The 13,382-nt window shown below is 42.6% G+C and overlaps 1 protein-coding gene across 2 annotated transcripts in view; it reads left to right on the forward strand.

Moving 5' to 3' along the window:
• Positions 1-13,382, forward strand: part of SLC7A14 (solute carrier family 7 member 14) — a 724,481-nt gene that overhangs the window by 226,509 nt on the left and 484,590 nt on the right. For both annotated transcript variants that reach the window (XM_069618764.1, XM_069618763.1), the window contains exon 2: positions 6,206-6,300. The gene's annotated coding sequence lies outside the window, so the exon portion shown is untranslated. The remainder of the gene's footprint in view (positions 1-6,205; positions 6,301-13,382) is intronic.

The following is a 13,382-nucleotide window of genomic DNA, read 5'->3' on the forward strand; positions in this document are numbered from 1 at the left end:
ATAGGGCGAGCTCTTTACTAATCACAGACCAAAACGCGTGGCATGTGCTCACCTCAGACTAGGTGCATTTATTTCTGTGAATACTACTATCAAAACCTTAGTATTTTTTCCTGAGGTTTTTTGCTGCCTTTTTAATGTTGTTATCATGTCTGCTTTACACATGTCAGCCCCTTTCCCTTACACACAGCACAGTGGCACAGGGAACATCCGGTAACTATTATGTAGTGTGACAGATTTTAGTTTTGTCTGGAGACTCTATGGTTTATCATACATGACATTTCTGTGTGGTTTCATATCAAGCGAGTGTAGAACTGTGGTCAATCATTTTCTCCATTCTGCTATTGCTTCAGTTGCTCCATACTGTGATGGGGCAACCGAAGCGATAGCAGAATGGAGAACATTATTGACCACAGTTTGACTTGGCTCGGGAGGATAGCTCAGGGGCATCATGCTCACCTTGGAAGCAAGACCACACAGAGCACCACAGATTCGATCCCCAGGACCGCGCTTAGAAACCTCTGGGTATTAAGCGAGTTATAAATAACATATCATATCATATCATGTTGGTGCCATGGCACCTCCAGTTGCACTGCATCCCATTCATCCAGTCACTCTTGGACCTTTCTATCTCCTGACTGCTACCAAAAGGAAATTCACCCCCTTAACGCTATGTTTCAATCCCCTTTTCCTTGGGAAATACTTAATGTGGCTCTTCCACCTTCGGTTTCCATGGTTATTATCACGTTTATTACATGCCGGCCTCCAATAGGCTCCATCTGTGGGCATGCTCTTCTCATATGCAAATAAGTGCCACTGTTGTACTCACATCTGCTGCATGCTTACAATGTAGACATGGGTACTCAGTGAGAGGCTCTACAGATGTTTTGGACTTCAAATTGCATTGACCCTAGCCAACATACTCAGTGGCGAAGTATCATGGGAGTTGTAGTCCAACACATCTGGACGGTTTCATACTGAGAAACCACGGTATAGACACGCGGACTGCAACCTGTGGCTCTCCAGATGGTTTTGCCTACAACACCCTTGATTTCTGAACATTGTCTATGCTAACTAGGGTTGATGGGAGTGTAGTGTAAAACATCTGGAGAGCCAAGGTTTACGGGCCCCTGGTAAATATGGATCGATTCTATGACGTGCATCTAGAGTCCTATGGGTCTTTTGTATAAAATGATGCTGTATAAATTGTATCTTTGTCTTAAGTTTATATCAATTTTCTATCAGTTAGATTTTGACCAGGAACGTGTTGGTCCACATAGATCATTGGGGAGAAAAAGGCCACAATATCAGGCATATCAGTTACAATTCCTGCCACTGAATTGTTCAGAATGCGTGTTTGAACATCCCAGGCGGAAGGAGACCACAACCACTCAGGAAACCTGCAACTCAATCTAACATATTTTTAGAAAAATGTGCACCTTAACATATTTAGCAGGTGTACATCTGAAAACGCCAGTGGTTATAGTAAATGTGACACAAGTCCCCAACATTTGCATACTTATTAAAATGAAACGTTTTTTACAATGTTGAACTGCAGACTCCAGGGGTAGGAAAATGCTCACGTTATCCATGCCACAGGCATGTGTGAAGTTTATTTACCCCAAAATACATGGAACGTCTCTGCAGTATCTGGCATGGTTTTCCAGGGCACCAGAGAAACCTTTTAAAATATATTCTGATCACTCAATATTTTCTTACACATACAATCTTAATCACTACAGCAGACAGGAAATCCATGCCTTCATAAAATATCAGACTCCAAGCAGTCCTTTTGTGGATGTGCCTTGCAATCTGGAACTCTCTTCCACCAGTTGTGCTCTCCACAATCCTGCCTTGGATTTTGGATAAATCTGAAATACAGCTCATTAAAGAATTCCCTGAGAAGGTGGAGCTCACATTTCCAGCTTGCATAAAACCTGCTCCACCCTTGCCTGGTGCTGTTCTACTAGAGAGTGGAAGTTGCCCCTCTTGGGGCAGCATGTCAGAAGAACCCTACCTCTTTTGATGATGAGCCTGAAGATCCTTGTCCCATCCCTGCCATCCTTTATAGGGGCCACCAGGCTCATCCTTCACAAGACATGGGAGACATGGACTGGCCCCTGTAGTGTGCCTACTTTTGTCAGAGGGCTCCCAGAGGTGCCCAGGCTCTTTTAAAGTTCACTTACAAAGTCAATTTCTTTGCCAGTTCTACATTCTGTGTTTTTTCATGTGTTACATTGTCCTGGTCAACACAAAAGAGAATTCTCTCTTTTGACCTGGTTAAAAAAAAAGTTCTTGAGACAACCCATTCATCTCCATTTGATCCTCTCTTGAACATACGCTGAAGTTGCAAAATTCCATGATTAAGTAACTGACCCTCTAGGATACTTTAACCTAGTTTGATTTTCATCCCTTCCCCCAAGAGTAATCAAAATACTGGTTGTTGGCATTAACCTTTTATGGTGGGGTAGTCTCCATCTATCTATTTATTTATATATGTGTTTATTTATTTATGTATTTATATACAGGGAGCAAAAAGCTCTTTTGATCACAAAAGAACATAAACTGGACGAGAAATCAGATTTGACTGGAAGCAGCCCGCTTCTTACAATCGTGTGAGTAGAATACATAAGTGGACATACATAGATTGAGGACAAAAAACATTAGAAATGTTTAAGTACAGGTTCAACTGGGGTTGAAACTATCAACCCGAGTCCTGGCCTGTTACCCTCATTGGCTGACCTCAGATACTCTTGGGACCTTTGTTTGGTTCTTATTGTACCTTTCTCTGTGATTACCTTGTGTCTCCTCAGTGTTCCCATGACCGGACTTGTTGTTCCCCCCACCGCACACTGAGGCCTACAGGCGTGTTGTGCTTTATAAAACTTAATAATGATAATAACTGCTGTATTCAGCAGTAACGCTAATGTTGTTATTGCTCTGAGAGAATATTACAGAAGCTTGTCTCCGTTAACTCCTTGTTTTGTATTTTATTAACATGGGGATCAAGTTGGCTGCTCTACAGATCCTGGATGATGCTCTCCTTGATGAGCAGAGTGGCCATGTTTGCTGTCCTTCCTTGATCTCTCTCTCTCTCTCTCTCTCTCTCTCTCTCTCTCTCTCTGTCTCTCTCTCTCTCTTTCCATCTTTCCCTGTCTTAATTTTGGTGGCATTATATATAGTTGATTTGCCACCTGCCTAATACATAGTCTTCACCATGTTATATCAGTAGCATGGAGCAGGCCATGACCATATCCTATTGTTGTGTCCACAAGCATATTCTGGCAACCCAGCTGTTTCCACATTGTATAGTCAAGCTCCCAGTCAAGCTTCAGGATCATGATTTTTAGCAGCACTATGTGATTGTTGCAATAACTCACATTTCATGCTTTATACCAAAATAATGGTGATATGCAAGTGACTGGAAGATTAATGCATAAATAGTGTAAGTTATGTGCAGGTAGGGCTCCAAAAACGATTTCGAGAGTATTCTATTCCAAATATCGTTTATGTTGCGGGTGACATGTATCTGTAAAGGGTAAAAAGTCTCCCTTTCCAATGAGGGTAATTTAGGGCTCGGAAAATGTATTTGAATTGTAAAATATTCAATACATCTTTGCACCTAGTATTGCATGTAAATTAAAAAATGCATGTTTGCCCCAAAATGCCTATTCACATCAGGCAGAAATTATATTGAGCTCTGGCAATGATCTGGTACCACGGATCTGAATATATGCAAGGCAGCATGGGGCAGACACCTAGGCATATGGTCTGTCAATTTCTTGCTGGGAGTATTTATTTTCCCAATATGTCAGTATTTTTAGAATATATGCTTATGGCTACGTAGTAGAAGTGGCGTGTATGCTACTTAGCTGTAGGTGACAGTGTATGTACTTTCTCGCGTATTCTGTCCAACGGTAGTTTTTCTTGGAAGCATCGTCTTTTCATCTAAATAAGGCAATGGTAGCTATGGGAAATTCAACATCACACATGAGGTCCACTCTCTTTGTGGCAGCAAGCACTGAAGTACAGCACTGTTTAGTTCTCACTCCTCTCCCATTGTCTACTTTGTTAACATTGTATGAGACTGCTGGAAATCTGCAGTGGGCTTTCAAGTTGAAAAGCAATTGAGTTGATAAGGTTTGGATGAGGGGTTCCCGCTCTCGGATCCAGCACATTACACTCCTTTCTCCTCTATGATCTTTTATAGTCCTGTGCTGTTCCGTGTTCTAGTCATGTCCTCGTCTAAGAGACAGAGGTGGTCACTGACTGTTGAGGCTAATATGTGAATGTGTCTATTGACTGGAAAAAAAGGTTGTTATGGACTGTGCTCCGAATATTCATTGGACATCGACATTTAATGCATATTTACAACACACCAACTTGGATTTGGGTTGGATGGCTGCCTTAGTGGTTCATTGCTAACACCTTAACATGTGCTTATATTCTGGGAGCCAGGTCACATGCTGCATTACTTTACCTGTGTATATAGTCTCCAAATCATCCTCCATATTGTGACCACCAGCCAAGTCTAGTTTGGCCTGAGTGAAGTTACCGGCCCTATATGCTACCCTAAGTGCGGGTGAGTGCTATTCCCACCCAGGTGTTTGTCAGGAGTGTGACCTTTTTTATTTCTTTTATGGGAGGCATGCTTTGCACATATTGCTCGAGCACAATCTCCTGTAAAATAAAATAAAAAAAACAGGAGTCCTAGTAGATAAGTGATTTGGTGGGGTGGGTAGGTTGAGGGGGTGGAAGCTTGGGGATGATTTGGGTGGAGGAGGGAGGTCAGGGAGGTGCCAAGGAAAATGGCGGCACCCATGGAAGGGCCTTAGGTGGATGGGAATACATGGGCGGAAGCCTGTGTGTTCTAGCCCGCATTCCCAGCCACCTAATTGGTGGAACGTCCTTCCATGGGTGCGAATGTAATATTTCTACTTGGTGAGCTTTCAGTGAATGTAGTTGTGGGAACATGGAATCCCTCAAAAGTCTGAAACTTATGCGATAAGAGGTCCAAAGTCATTAAACACATGTTTCTGTTTTGCAATGCACTGCTGCTTTCACATTCCAAAAGACATGAAGCTAATGCAGGATAAAGAATGGCATGTGTTTGAATGCAATAGCTTTCAGTGAAACATTTAACATGTTAAAAATGAATCTTAGGGAAAGGATTCATACACGAAAGAGAAATGTGTTCAGTTTAGTAAACGTGTGATCCTACTTCCATGTATAGCATATCAAAGTTTGTTTAAACCAAAATTAACATATGTTTGGACTGACTGATGAATATAAAGACTACGAATTGGGAAGTTAAGTGCTAGTTCTGTCGAAGCTGAACAACAGAAACAATCTCCTCACTGGACTACCTGACATTAACCCCTAACCCCTCACCTCCCTGTAAGCCATACATAATGCAATGGCAAGGCTCATCCTGCATCTCTAAACACTCAAACATCACTCAAGCCCTTTCCCAGTTCGACTGGCTGTGCACCCCTCAGAAATATCCCTCAAAGAACTATGAATTGTACACAAAGCCATACACCTCCAAACCCCACCCTACCTTCATAGCACACTGAAATCCATCACCCCCACAAACACCACACAAGGTGGCCAGAATCTCCTACACATGCCACCTTGCGAACTAGTATGCACACAAAAACAATGATTCAGCTAGTGAGTATCCAGAGCCTGGAGCACCCTACCACTTCACATCCACATTACACCGTCTGTGACCACTTTCCAAAATAGCTTCAAAACGTCCTTCTTTTATCACCCCTAATCCAGCCACACCAACTCCCCTGCTGCCATATGTGTAGCCTAATCTTCCTGTCCTGTCCTAAACTTCTGTTTCCTTTCTCTTACATTTTTTAAGCTTAATGCGTGGGGATCTAATTTTGCAGTGGGTACATGTAGTTTTGAATTGGCATCAGCTCTATGCAGAGTGGTCGTCGTTTTTCCCTCTCTGAATCTTTTGACTGATTGATTACATGCAAGTCCTTTACACTAGGCATTCGGGAGTACACCAACCATTCCTAACACTATTCGAGTGAAATTGTATCCATATTACTGCATCCTTTTGCCTGTCGCATATAGCACATACATACACCATTTATGTTTTTTAAGATTTAAAGGTGGAAGTCATGATTTTGTCTTATTTTAAATAAGTTTGCCAATGATTGTAACTTGGTTTTCTTTTATGTTCCTACAGATTGCCACTGAATAATTGCCTTGATTGAGAAAACTGGAAAAGGGACAATCAATGGGCCTTGTGTCTTTGTTCAACAATACTAACGATGTCATAATGTAAGTACTGGTACCTATTGTTTTTCAACAGTATAACGTTGATACTCGTTGGCAGGGTAGTATTGTAATCTGTTCAAGATGGCCCTCCACAAGAATGTTGGCAACCTCAACAAGGTACTGGGGCACACTCCTGACTATGGCTTAGGGTGTCTTATTCTCATTCAAGATCCTTGAAGTTAAACACGTGAACTGCATGTATGTTATGTTGTGTTATGTTACTTGGCATTTGTATAGCGCCTTATATATCATTGGTATGATCTCAAAGCGCTGGTAGGTTGAACGCCCTCAGGAACCGCAGTTCAAGTCAGTCGAGAGAGAGAGAGTCGTAAAGTGTGTGGGCGCACCAGGTATGTGTGCAGCTAGTGTGGTTGTTGCATGATAGCTGCTTAGCGGTAGGTGTGGTGCTGAGGAGATCAGTTGAATGTGTTCAGTCTCGAGGGTGGACACCCAGACTGAGTTCTGGCTGTGTTAGTCCTGAGGAGACGCTTGCGCTAGCTGGTATGTGCTCAGCTAGCTGTGTTTTATTAGGATGTTCAGTAGTTTGATGGGAGATGTTAGTATGAGAACAGCTATACCGAATGTGTCATAGTACAGCTGTGTTCTAGTTGAACGGTGGTGTATAGGAGACAGTATGCGTAGTAGTGTGATATTCTGGTAATTACTCAATTGTATGCAACCAGGAACACTCAATGATGTTGGGAATACCTTCTGAATTCAACTTTAACAGTGACGCTATTGGGGCACACTCAATGATGTTGGGAGTACTTTCTAGATTCAACATTAACACAGTCCCGCTATTAGGGCACATTTTCTGGATTTAGCTTTAACACCGTAGTGCTAGTAGGGCACACTTAATGATGTTGGGAATACCATCTTAATTCAGCTCTAACACAGTGACACTATTTGGGCACACTCAATGATGTTGGGAATACCTTCTAGATTCAACTTTAACACAGTGACGCTATTGGGGCACACTCGATGTTGGGAATACCGTCTTAACTGAACTCTAACACAGTGACGCTATTAGGGCACACTCAATGATGTTAGGAATACCTTCTAGATTCAATTTTAACACAGTGACACTATCAGGGCACACTCAATGATGTTGGGAATACCTTCTAGATTCAACTCTAACACAGTGACGCTATTAGGACACACTTTCTAAGTTCAACTTTAACACAGTGACGCTATTAGGGTACACTCAATGATGTTGGGAATACCATCTTAACTGAACTCTAACACAGTGATGCTATTAGGGCACACACAATGATTTTGGAATACCTTCTAGATTCATCTTTAACACAATGACGCTATTAGGGCACACTCAATGATGTTGGGAATACCTTCTAGATTTAACTCTAACACAGTGACGTTATTAGGGTACACTCAATGATGTTGGGAATACCATCTTAACTGAACTCTAACACAGTGACGCTATTAGGCACACTCAATGATGTTTGGAATACCTTCTAGATTCAACTTTAACACAGTGACACTATTAGGGTGCACTTTCTAAGTTCGACTTTAACACAGTGATGCTAAAAGGGCACACTCAATGATGTTGAAATGCTGTCTACAGTTACGCTATTAGGGCACACTCAGTTATGTTGGGAATACCTTCTAGGTTCAACTTTAACACAGTGATGCTGATAGGGTGCGGATAATCGTTGGACCTTAATATGTGACTGCATGATGTAACATAGTAGGACTTTTTGGGTAAGATTGAGAAGGCTTTCAGGCGTGACGTGATTGGTTCATTCCCCACCCTTGACACACTTGCATTTTTGTTGGTGCTGGTTGACTGCAGGCTACTGCCTTCTTGCTTCTCCTGCGGATACCTGCAGATACAATCTGGAGCCGTCTCGTTGGAGCCGTCCTTTGCCTCACGGTCCTTAGCTGGTTTAGGGGCTGCCGGGCAGAGGGCTGCCCTGGAAAGGTCTGTAATGGCCTGGTAACATGGCCTACTGGACAATAGGGACACAGTGGGTGGGTCGGGAGGATGGAGGGAGACTAGGAAGAGGGAGCGGGCAGGAAAAGGGACAACATGGGGTGCTTTGAGGGGATGGGGGTAATTTTTTTACCAAAAAGGGAAAGGAAAAGCCCAATATGGCACACTCACCACGCTGGTTCCCTCGATGGATGGACAGGGCATTTTCTTTCCATCAGAGAATTGCTGCATATAGCTGATAGCTCCTCTTTCCACAGGTGGGCAGCCTAATATCTAAATGTGCTAAATGAGCCACAGAGCCACATTGGCATCATAAACCCTTGATTAGACACACGTGTGGTTCTTCTCCAGTAGGCAAAGGGCTGCAGACTCACAGTTATTGTCTCAAGTGCTCAAGATTTCCTCACAGTGCTCCTTACAAGATTGGCAGCCCAGCACATTTTTTTGGTGGTAATTCAACACGACCACTGGGCATCGATAATTCTGCTGGGCCTCGTAGCCTGGGGCCTGTATTTAAAGTAACCTGCCATTTCTTCACTTCATATCCATTTAAATCATGGCAGGGGGATCTAAATCCCCCACTATCCTCCAATTCTACTAATCACTAAAAACATGGCCATTTCAACATTACCTACCAGACTTATAGAAACCCCCATCACTCCCTCCAGCATCAGTACTGCACTACTGTATAAAATGCCAAGCCCAAATCTGGCACCCTGCATTTGTAAACTAGGTTCAGGTGAAACGAAAAAATAAATAAATAGTCCCCACCTCATAATTCTCCACAGAGACAGTACATACAGTTAACAGGTGGTCTGCCTAAAGCAACAATAGTAAGGTTACAGCAAATGCATGGCACAAAAGGTCACCTGACACTCTAGTGCAAGATGGCAGTCTATAATGCAAGCTTATACTGTTTAGAAAGTAACATACTTGCGTTAGCATCTATGATTCATCTGACCTTTCAAATGTAAGATACCTGCTACGTGGTGGGAGCATTTCAACTGTACAGCCATCTCAAAATCGATGTTTCAAGGGTGATGTGTTTCTGCACAAATTTGCCGAAACTATAGGCATTGCAAAGCCTAAGGGTCTGGCCCATTTATGGATAGTTCACGCATATCTGAGAGACAAATTAACAGCTGTGGATAGAGGTGAATCAGTGTAGCCTGATAAGAGGGAACAGATGTTGATTTTAAATATATTTTTTCCTGAAGCTAGCGTCATTTTGAAGCCTCAGGGATAGCATTCAAGATTGGTAATCCAGATAAAGATTGCCATGTGCTCAGGTGCCCTTCAATGACTATACTGTAATGTTTCCATTAGTCTAATATTAAATCCTAATATAAACCTATCAACCTTACCCCCATATATGGACACTCCTTTAAACATCTACAGATCTATACATTCAAATCCAACCTATTTCCACATTTATTTGCCAATTAACTCCAAAGCATGGCTGCTGTATCTTTCAAACTCAATGACAACCTGGTTTCTATAAATTGAGAAGACACTCATTGGAGCGTAATTTACTTTGAGTGCTGGCACCAGTGATGTTCCTCCTCATCGGCATTTGGAGACATCCACTCAATCCATGATTTACACTCCTTGTTACTTACCTTCTCAATATCAAAGGATAATGACCCTCATTATAAGTTTGGTGGTATCCCGCTGCTAAATCAGGTGGGATACCACCAAACGGAATTACTGTTACTGCCACTTGGCCTACGAGAATTACCAGCAGATTACAAGTGCTGGTAAGGGTAGTTACTCTCCATGGGGGTAGTTGCTGGTGATGCCCTATCATGCAGCTTCAAAGCCCTATGCAACACACTGGTGTGAGGCCAGTCCTTTTGTTATGGGTTTGCTACCTGATGTCTTGCTGGCTGTCCAGAGACAGGCAATCTGGCTACAATTCATAGCATTTTCAGAGCTAACCTCAGCTGACAGGGTTGACATGAGTATGTTAAACATCGAATGTGGCTTTAATAATTGTGGGAACTGTCAGTCACCATACCAAAAACCCAGGCATAGCATATTCTTAGAGATTATCCAACACCAGAGAGATAGTTCTTCATAATTATTATTCATTTAGGGCCGAGGGGCAGATTTAAGTGCTCCTCTTTCGACAGTAATTTCTGTGTCACAGCAGCTATCTATCAAACAGCGCACATGCAAACTTTAAACCTTCTCTCCCACCGAAGAGCAGGAACTAAAGATTAGAGGACTGATTCAGTAGGACACGTGTTCACTATGCTTTTGCCACAGACCTTTCAGGAAAGGATGGTCTGTTTAGCAGCTCACCCTTTCTTGTATAGAATGACTTGCATCATTTCATTATTTAATTAAAATAACAAAGCTTGGGCTTTCATACCCTCACCAGATGGCAATTCCTCACAATCACCATCCACAAATCAAACCTGGGCACTGCATGGTTGGGAAAAAATTGCGTTGTGGTCTGCTGGCAGATGTGAACAAGCAACTCCTAGTGCTGCTCCCACACTTTGGGCAACATTGACCGTTAGCAACTTGTTAACTCTCAGTTTCTGCTCAAACTTTTAAAGTTTAAAGATGAAGGAAAATAGGCATGACATCAGTATAAGATAAAGTAGCTCATAAATGTAACATGACACCAGCCCATCGATTCCAAGTAGGTCAATGTAAGCCTGACAACCTTGCATCCTGGAATCAGTGCACAGACAAAACGGTGGATGTGCGATTTCTACCTGTGAACCCCCCGCCCCCCAACTCCTAGCTTCTATGATGGATTACAAGCTAGCACAGAAGTCTTACCTTGACTGACATGTCACATTTAAAATGTCAATGCACGTATATTAATTACACTGTCCTCGGATTGTTCATTAAAGTGGACATTTGGCAGTGGACATTCTCATAGCCACATCACCTGCTTGTTATTATTTATTTTTTTTTGTCTTTCCCATTCTGGGCTCCAATACTAAATAAAGGGCTACTGTCGTGGCTGTGTGAAGTTACTATCGTCATGGGACTGCATCTTTTCTGCTTGCCATTGGTTTAAAGGTGACGGCTGCTCCAGTTCCCCTAGCCCCATGACGCTTACCAATGCTGCTTTACAGCCTTAAGATAATTCGGCAGATCAAATGTCCTTGTTGAGTTCTCTTTTGTAAAAATGTTAGACTAACAGTAAATCAACTCCTAATCTCTCTAACTCCACGATAGGCGAAACGCTGTAGCTAATCTCTCTTCATAGCTTTTATCTGCTGCAGCATGTATGCTGTTTTCATCCCTCTGATACACATCCCCAATGCCTCCCGTCTGAATGCTCCCAGACCAGCACTGGTTGATATCATTTAATAAGTCGTTAATGATTTGTATCGCACAGCATCTGAACTCGTGGTGTATGTTTAAGAACACAGTGATAGAGTTCTAATGCACTTCCAAAGGGTTATATAGTGACGCTGGTGTCACTGTCCCCGTGGTCTACAATGGGCGTCTAAGGATAACTACAATGCGTATCAACATAAAAGAATTGGTGTGCGCGAAAAGTCCAGCTGTTTGTTCTATTTTTCCGATGGCTTTCACTCAGTGGGGCCACTTCTCGCACTTCTGAGAGGCTGCAAACTCCTCATTCCCTGCATAATGGCTGCACAGTGGAACATGTCTACATAAGGGCTTCCAGTGGTTATATAGATGCTTTGTTAAATTTAGTCTATCACACACTATGCACATTCTATTTTTCGAATGTATGCTGTACTCGGAATCGAAGTCCTATTTTCTATGTGTAGTCTGTGGCCATTGCAACTATATAAGGTGATTGGTTGGTAGGTTCTCTTGTAACCAGAGACCGACACACACACACTGCTTGCCCTGTACTCGACCTTTTTCGCTGTGTAAGGTATTAAGCAGCATGTCCTGCTGTGATTCTGTCGCAAAAGCAGCCTCTCTTCTTTCTGTCTTGTTCAAGTTGGGAGACTGGGAACCCCCCCTTGGGGGTCTTCCTAGTTTTCATGACAAATTGCTTGAGCAAGGAAAATGTAATTCTCTGATTGTTGGCTAAGGAGGCTTAGGGAATGCCACACTTGCAAGGCTCACATCCCCAACATGCTTGTTTTACAGAAAGACAGCCAGGTCCATTGGATTATTTATGGCTAAATAGATTTCTATAGAAGGTACTCGTCTTTGTAAAGGCATCACATTGTGAACCTTCTGCAGAAGCGGTTTTTGAAGAAAAGATAGCTTCTTCAAAGCATCCTTGATGGATTATCTACAGTCACCCAACATAATTGTGATACCTCCTCGCCCACCTTCACCTGCTGGCAATAAATCTAGCTTAAGAAGAGTAATAGTTAACTTTATATACCCGAATTCCCTCTGGGTATCATACCACGTGTTTGTGGAGCAATGTAACTTTCTTGCACATTTTTGAAGTTGCATGTTTGTCCTCTATCTGTTGGCGCAAGTCAACCTTATCTGTTGGGGCAAGTCAATGTTTGCTTCACCATATGTAGCCATGAGAATAAAATGTTGTAAATTCCAGTAGCAAGACAGGAATCCCTTTGGTCCTGGGCTACGTGGTGTCTTAGATAGTTTGGGGTTGCTACTGAAGAGGTTGTTGGGATCCTAGGACCACCCCCTTCCATCAAGTACATAACAAGACAGAAGTCCAGAAAAGCCTGCAACCACCCATTCTATTTCGAAAGAATCCCAAATGCACCAATGATCGCCAAATACACTGAGATGTACCCTCTCAGTCAGCCATACAGACCAAGTGTGGTACATATCTATCTATGCGTGGGTGAAGAGCTGGAGATCGTGGTCAGAGAAACCTTTATGGACAGCATGGACTAAGAATCAAGAAGCCATGGTGCTGAAGTCATTAGAGACACCACGACTTAGCAGTGTTAGACATGAAGCACACATGCAGACCACACTGCACCACACACACACCCAAATACATGAAGAACATGAATGCACTGGTCTATAGTTAGAGGACATATACATATACATATACATACTGTCATTTCTTTTATCATTTTTGTCACTAGCCAAATGCAGTAACGCAAAACCGCAAGACAGAAGAGACCCTGAGCAAGCTTGCTGATGCTAAAAGACAATAATCGCATGGACATACAGGAGTATATATGGAACCTGATCA

Source organism: Ambystoma mexicanum, chromosome 10 (genome assembly GCF_040938575.1).
Source record: "Ambystoma mexicanum isolate Mex_15411 chromosome 10, UKY_AmexF1_1, whole genome shotgun sequence".
In the NCBI taxonomy this organism is placed as follows: domain Eukaryota; kingdom Metazoa; phylum Chordata; class Amphibia; order Caudata; family Ambystomatidae; genus Ambystoma; species Ambystoma mexicanum.